This window comes from Palaemon carinicauda, chromosome 42 (assembly GCF_036898095.1).
Source record: "Palaemon carinicauda isolate YSFRI2023 chromosome 42, ASM3689809v2, whole genome shotgun sequence".
Lineage (NCBI taxonomy): Eukaryota > Metazoa > Arthropoda > Malacostraca > Decapoda > Palaemonidae > Palaemon > Palaemon carinicauda.
Window position 1 is genome coordinate 43,186,665 of NC_090766.1, and position 7,500 is coordinate 43,194,164.

At 35.2% G+C, this 7,500-nt stretch overlaps 2 protein-coding genes across 2 annotated transcripts in view; both read right to left on the minus strand.

Annotated features, from left to right (window-relative positions):
* The window catches only part of LOC137632801 (uncharacterized), a 22,785-nt gene extending 22,215 nt beyond the window's left edge, over positions 1 to 570 (minus strand). The window contains exon 1 of the mRNA XM_068364897.1: positions 362 to 570. The gene's annotated coding sequence lies outside the window, so the exon portion shown is untranslated. The remainder of the gene's footprint in view (positions 1 to 361) is intronic.
* LOC137633129 (uncharacterized) overlaps positions 1 to 7,500 on the minus strand; it is a 476,875-nt gene that overhangs the window by 108,537 nt on the left and 360,838 nt on the right. The gene's annotated exons all lie outside the window — the stretch shown is intronic.

Here is a 7,500-nt window from a genome sequence, read left to right on the forward strand (position 1 = left end):
TTAGCATTCGTCAGACACTTCATGACAGAACCAGGGCACGACATACTAAACACCAAACACTCATTATTCTTCAAGCACAGGCATCTGAAATAGGTTATATCACCAGTGCTTGACTCACTCAGTCCATTTTGCACGACCTGCATCATAATTGCACTCAGTGCGAAATGGCAATCAGGACCTCCTCCCAATTTTTCAAGGACACGTTTCGATGCCGGGATCATTTCCTATCCCACTGCAAGCATTGAAATCTCCCCGTTTCATTAGAGGGAATCACACAATCTTCCCCTAATAAACGGGATGTCACTAATAAACATTTCCTAAGTCTCACTCGTAGATAAAAATCGTCAAACACAAAACCAACCATAATATTCCTTTGGCGCCACATTCATAAAATCTCTCCCGAGTCTCTGTGGCTCTTTCCCGGCCCTGGAAAGGAGGAAAGCCCGTTCTTCCACACCCGTCGCACGATCAACACCAACTGAGGACTCGATTCACTGGAAGAAAACCCCACTGGGCTTCCTCCCATCTCACCCCCCGCTCCCTGAAAACACCCAACCACCGGTTTCTCCACCCCGTCCCTCTACGATACTGTAGACTCCCATTCAAAAGACTCCGTTCCAAGGCAAATCTTAGTTTGGGTCCCAAGACCTATAGAGAGGCATTGCCGAGAGAGGCGGACTTGCGGTTTGACGCGGGTTTTGAAGGGAGGGTCAGTCGCCGACTGGCTTGTATGGATGTCCGAGACACGATACTTAAAAAGGCGTTTTTGGTAAAACGATTACAGTGAGGTTTTCAAATGGACTGAGAAGAGGAATTCACAAATCTTAGTTTGGGTCCCAACAAGGCCCAAGACCTATAGAGAGGCATTGCCGAGAGAGGCGGACTTGCGGTTTGACGCGGGTTTTGAAGGGAGGGTCAGTCGCCGACTGGCTTGTATGGATGTCCGAGACACGATACTTAAAAAGGCGTTTTTGGTAAAAAGATTACAGTGAGGTTTTCAAATGGACTGAGAAGAGGAATTCACTAGTCTGCACGCATGTCTACAGGAATTTACGGCATTCTACCCTTAATTCTTCGATGTAAATTCTTCCCTAAATGTGATGTAGACGGACAAAATAAAGAAATTATGTATATGTATTTTCAAGGTAATACTAAAAATTATTCTTTTAACAATTAATTTGTAGTGATAGAAATCAAACCCCGACATTTAAGTGAGAAAAAAAAAAAAAATTCTTTTGATAATTAATTTGTAGTGATAATTGATCAAAACTCGATATTTCAGCAAACATTTTTTCCGGTTAGAAATTTCGATAGTCACTTCGATACAGTTAAACAGTAAATAATATTCAGGGATAGTATTACATAATCATCGTCATCGTCGCAGTAATTAATCATAATGACTTAAAGCAAACTTAGCACTAAAGCACAAAATTAGATATAATCAGAATGATTTTCTTGTACACAGGTTTGGTTATATTAACACTACGTACACTATTCTCAAAAAATAAATATTGCAATATAATTTTAGTTAATTTTTTGTAGATATTTAATTTCTTGAATATCAACTATTATAATTAACGATAAAGATTTAGTCAACCTCTATTAGTACGGCGAAGTTCACCATATTTAAGCAATTTTATTTCATATGTTTGTTTTAATTCATAATGGCTCAGAAACTGAAAGAGATAAAAAGATAATCCGAAAAGAAGTCAATATATATGAACAACAAGTCCCTATTAGAGTTACAGTGAACCAAGAACCTTGTAAATGAAAGCTCAGTGCTTTACCACTTTGGTATTGCATAAAATGTGCTCATATATATATATATATATATATATATATATATATATACACACACACATATATATATATATATATATATATATATATATCCTGCAAATAGACTGACGTACTAGGAAAATTTGCGGGTGTAGTCTGGCATAAAAAGACGTAAGTGGAAGGACATGTGGAAGGACATGTCTAAGGCCTTTGTCCTGCAGTGGATTACTTACGGCTGATGATGATGATGATGATGATGATGATATATGCCTATGTATATACATACACATATATACATATACAGGTACTTGCCTTAATGTGTGAGCCTGTGCTGGCTGTACAAATGCAAGAGAGAGAGAGAGAGAGAGAGAGAGAGAGAGAGAGATTCCGCAACACGAACAATAAATAAATCATAAAAAACATATAACCAATTACGAAAACACTGGTTCTAAATTCCATTAGGGATTGAACTGATGAGCTTCATTACGATCAAGCGGGCGTAGTCGATCTCTAGGTATGGGGCGTCTTTGAGCGTGGGGCGTGCACTCCAGCGAGAGGATACGCCCAAGTCATCTGAGAAGTAGCACAGGGAGGGGGTCAAAGGAAGGATGACAAGAATCAAGCACAGGTAGTGGGGAAACGAAAGGAAGTACTTCCGATCTAGGCACTTCTTATGGTTTCTCGTCATCCTGTTCCGGTTTGAAGCCAGTGGGATGTGTTGTATTTATTATTATTATTACCATTATTATTATTATTATTATTATTGAGAATCTCCCTCCACTGTCAATATAAATATAAAACTAAAAAGTGCATTAATAAGTGAGGGGACTAAAGATATTGAATGGAAAAATTTATCATTGGGTTAAATACATTTTTATAGCACATACACTTATATCAATTACATTCTTGGATCTTTGGAAATCTCTGTGAACCCCTTCAGTTTATATCGACCTCTTAAGGTCGAATGCAAGGTCAATGTTTGCCCTCGACAAGGCTAAGACAGTAATTCCAGGAACCCCCCATCCCCTTTTATCCTGTTTTGTGAAGAGGAAAGTAAGGGTTCATATCCTGATGTAGTTTTTATAGGTATCAATTTACCTAAGAAAATTATTGTGTAGGTAAATCAGCTCACAAATCAACAACGATATCTATCGCAACCCTGGTTCGATTCACTAGCGAGTTGGAACGCTTGTGGTTCTTTTGACCAAATCCCGAGTAGCGAATCGAGTTCCTGATAGTTATTCGAATAAGGTGGGTCATACCAAGGAGAGACAAGGGTGGAGTTATTGGCTTTGCGCTAAAATGCTTGATGTTAGAATGAAAAGTTAACATTTCTCAAAGTATATATCTAAAAAATAAAAGGAATTTGGAATATGTATGTATGTATGTATGTATGTATATATATATATATATATATATATATATATACTACTACTACTACTACTACTACTACTACTACTACTACTACTACTACTACTACTAATAATAATAATAATAATAATAATAATAACAATCACCATTGCTAGTCCATTGCAGGGCATAGGCTCTGATATGTTCTTCCACTAGTATCTGTTTATGGTTTTTCTATGTCAGCTTATATTCGCATATTTTCTTAGGTCATCAATCCATATGAGAGAGAGAGAGAGAGAGAGAGAGAGAGAGAGAGAGAGAGAGAGAGAGAGAGAGAGAGAGAGAGAGAGAGAGAATGGATGTGATGGATCTGGTTAGAGAATTTCCCGGGAAAGCACTTAAATAAGAAATAATACCGTGACAAAAAAGTATATATATCCTGTGTGTGTGAATAAGGTAGACAATGGAGCGACTGTTCTATGTAAATTAAAGGGAAGAGGACGAGAACAATGGGTAAACATTACGTGAAAAAAATGTCTATATTTTTTATCAACTTTTAGCTAAGGTGGTGCGAATGACACACTTTCTTAATATACACAGGAAAACTTTAACAAGTAACTAAAGTACGGTGAACTGGTACAGAGGATCTGTTGTTATTATTATTATTATTATTATTATTATTATTATTATTATTATTATTATTATTTGCTAAGCTACAACCCTAGTTGGAAAAACAGGATGCTATAAGCTTAAGGGCTTCAACAGGGAAACATAACCCAGTGAGGAAAGGAAATAAATAAACTACATGAGAAGTAATGAATAACTAATATAAAATATTTCCAGATCAGTAACAATGTTAAAAAGGATTTTACATATATAACCTACAAAAAGTAAAAGATCTGTTATATATGAACTATGCCACTCATAATTGAACGAATCAATATCTGTCAATGCAAAAAAATGCAATACTTGTCTTCTTAAAGAAAAAGGGATGAATGTGTCAAGAAACATAATAAGGGGAAGAGGAGCCCAGAGTCCTTGTAGTGGATGAAGGAATTCAAATGTTTTAAACTTCCGTAAATAAAACAAAAGATAAAGTAAATTATTCATTCGTAACACAGATGAACTAAAGAATAGATTTTACCCATTGTCTTCAAAGCGGGAGTGAAGAGGAATTCTGGATTTAGAGCCATCCTTCACAGCAATAAATGGAAAAAATCTGTTTCTAGCATTGCAACAACATCAAGATACAAGGGTAAATGTATTGTTTTTGGATATACCAAGTTGTTTTTAACGTATAGTAAAATAGATTTAGGATGAAAATTACTTTTTTGGCGGAATGAAGAAATAAAAAATCCCTTGGGTAAATTATTTCAATCAAATCTAAAGTGGCTAACTAGTTTGAGGAAGTTAACACAAGACCAAACATTGCAATCTGATTATAATGGCATGAAAGGACATCATTGTTCCCTGGGCATACCAAGTTATCAGAAACACAGGTTTTGGTCCTCATAGCTAAAGCAAGAGAGCTGTCAGGGGATCCATGATGAAGACCTGCCTGGGCACCAAGTGGGCTCTGCTGAAAACTAGAACAATTGAACTGTTTACAGCGTATAACCAAGGAGCTCACAGATCTCCCAGAAGTGATACCACAGAGCCAGGATCCTGCACAGAGCATAAATCGCTAATTGTATCTCCAGTCACTCACCCACAGCAGAGCGCCACAACATCTGCGTGGATTAAAACAGCACAGAAACCGCCAACAGATCGTATTTCATTCCGCCCATTCCATCCTGTAAGGCAAATGTGGCCATTTGGCATTCATTACGTGTCCATTTTGGGATAAATGCCTCCCATATAAGTTATAATCAGGTGCTAATATACCCTCACTTCAGGATTCTTTAAGCTTCGATATGATGAAGCGTGAAGTCACATCAGGTATTTCTTAGGCGTATTCCTTGGCGGCCTCCCATCTTATTATCCAACACTTATCATAATCTAACCCTTTTAATGTACGAGAGAGAGAGAGAGAGAGAGAGAGAGAGAGAGAGAGAGAGAGAGAGAGAGAGAGAGAGAGAGAGAGAGTTTACCAGAATAGTCGTCATAACTATATACTGTATGATGTGTCTGTATATATATATATATATATATATATTATATATATATATATATATATATATATATATATATATACTGTATATATATACATATATGTGTATATATACGTAAATAACCATACACACACACACACACACACACACACACACACACACACATATATATATATATATATATATATATATATATATATATATATATATATATATATATATATATCGATAGAAGCTCTATATCAGAGGAAGGAATAATCAATAACAGAACTCTCACATAAATACATGCATAAATACACTATATGTACATTAATCCATTTCCCCCAATAGAGATCAGAAAATGAGTTCCCGTGACATTACCTTCCAATTCACAGCTAAATTCCGTATTGGGGTCAGTATAAAATCTTATAAAATACATCCAATGTACAATTTCCCCATATTCTCAAGCTTGGAAATATATGAAGACAACAGGGCATAATTTATCTGGTCTAGCTTTTCTATAATGGTCGAGTAATTTTGCCCTTCAATAAGAAATTACGTGATATTATTGGCATTACTGTGATGGAAGACCTGCTATGTCATCTTACGGTGAAAAGGCTTCGGTTATAAAGGCATTACCTTCTGGGAGTACCACATCAAATACAATAGAATAAGACTCAGTTTTAAGTTGAAATGATAAAGATAACGAGATATATTTTATTATTATTATTATTATCATTATTAGCCAAGCTACAACCCTAGTTGGAAAAGCAAGATTTTTATAAGCCCAAGGGATCCAATAGGGAAAAATAGCCCAGTGAGGAAAGGAAATAAGGAAATAAATAAATGATCAGAATAAATTAACAATATATCATTTCTCGGCAATTGTAAGCGCGCAGCGTGGCGGTCGAACCCGGATTACGACAGGTCTAACGCTACTTTACTTTCCATAATCAATCAATCCATCAGCCCCGATATGGAAAGAGTAATGTTCTAACAACAGTTATAGTACTCCCAAAAGAAAATCGTGACCTCTGAAACGAGAGGGTGACGAAAATTAGCAGTCGAGATAAAACTGAATGAAACTGGACTCTTTGTTCATAACAACGATGTGTTGATGACCTCATTGCATTAATATTAATGATGTTTACACATTCATTTGGGGGTTCATGAAGAAAATGACGAAAAGAACGCTAATTTTCGGCACAGACTTTCCCAGAATTGCAAATATGAATTAGGTTCTATCGTCATTATTATTCAGGGTGTGTTTACATGTAAACGAATAACGAAGGATTTTGATGCGCATTATGGATTAGTTAATGCTATTATTATCAATTGTTAACATATAAACGGATTAAGACATAACGTCCATAAAACGTTAAAACAAGCGTCATCAACACAGGACGATATCAGACTGTAAAGGAGCAAGAGTCTTTGCTAGCATTGGAGACTTACTGTATATAAAAAACTGAATGCAAATCGTATTTCATAGCACTGATGTGCATCCATTTACTTACATCTTCTCAGTTCATTTGCCCAGGAAAACACAGGAAAATAAACCGTACATGATATAAGAAAGATATAAACTGGAATAAAGCGATAAACAAAAACATTTTTGCTTAGCATAAACAGTAGCTTGAATAAGTCTGATCAAGATAAGACAAGGCCCCCCAAAGTCTTTTAGAACAATACAACAAAATAATCTTCAATTCTTGAGCCTTAGCATTTATAAAAGAAAACAATAAATACCTGAATGAATGACAACAGAAAAAACTTCAAAACAATAAATACAAAACTAAAAAAATATGAGATAATTTGAGCTTTATTTTTGTAACTTTTAATGAATATCTTGATTTGTCTACTACTTGATGAGTATATATAAATGATAACAAGCAAACTAATTGGAAGCAAATAAAAAATAAAAAATATTCTCAGTGCTATATTATAAAACTTTAAGTTTTATACTTAAAAGTTACCGAGAAATGAAAAAAAAATAATCCTAATGAAGTACCTGTATAAAATCCGGGATTTACTAATTATTTGATATTTGAGGGAAATATTCTTAGCGAATTTAAAATCCACACATTTTTTCATTCGCTAATGAAAAACTCAGCAAATAATTAAACATAAAAGGATTTTTCTGTCATAATGAACAGAGGAAACAAATTAAGAGTGCAATATTTTTCATTCTTTAATAAAAAAACCATGATAATGACCTATCCAGCCGAAATATCTGGCCTTTTGAGACTTTTAATCACAGGTATTGCCGGAAGGCAACGTG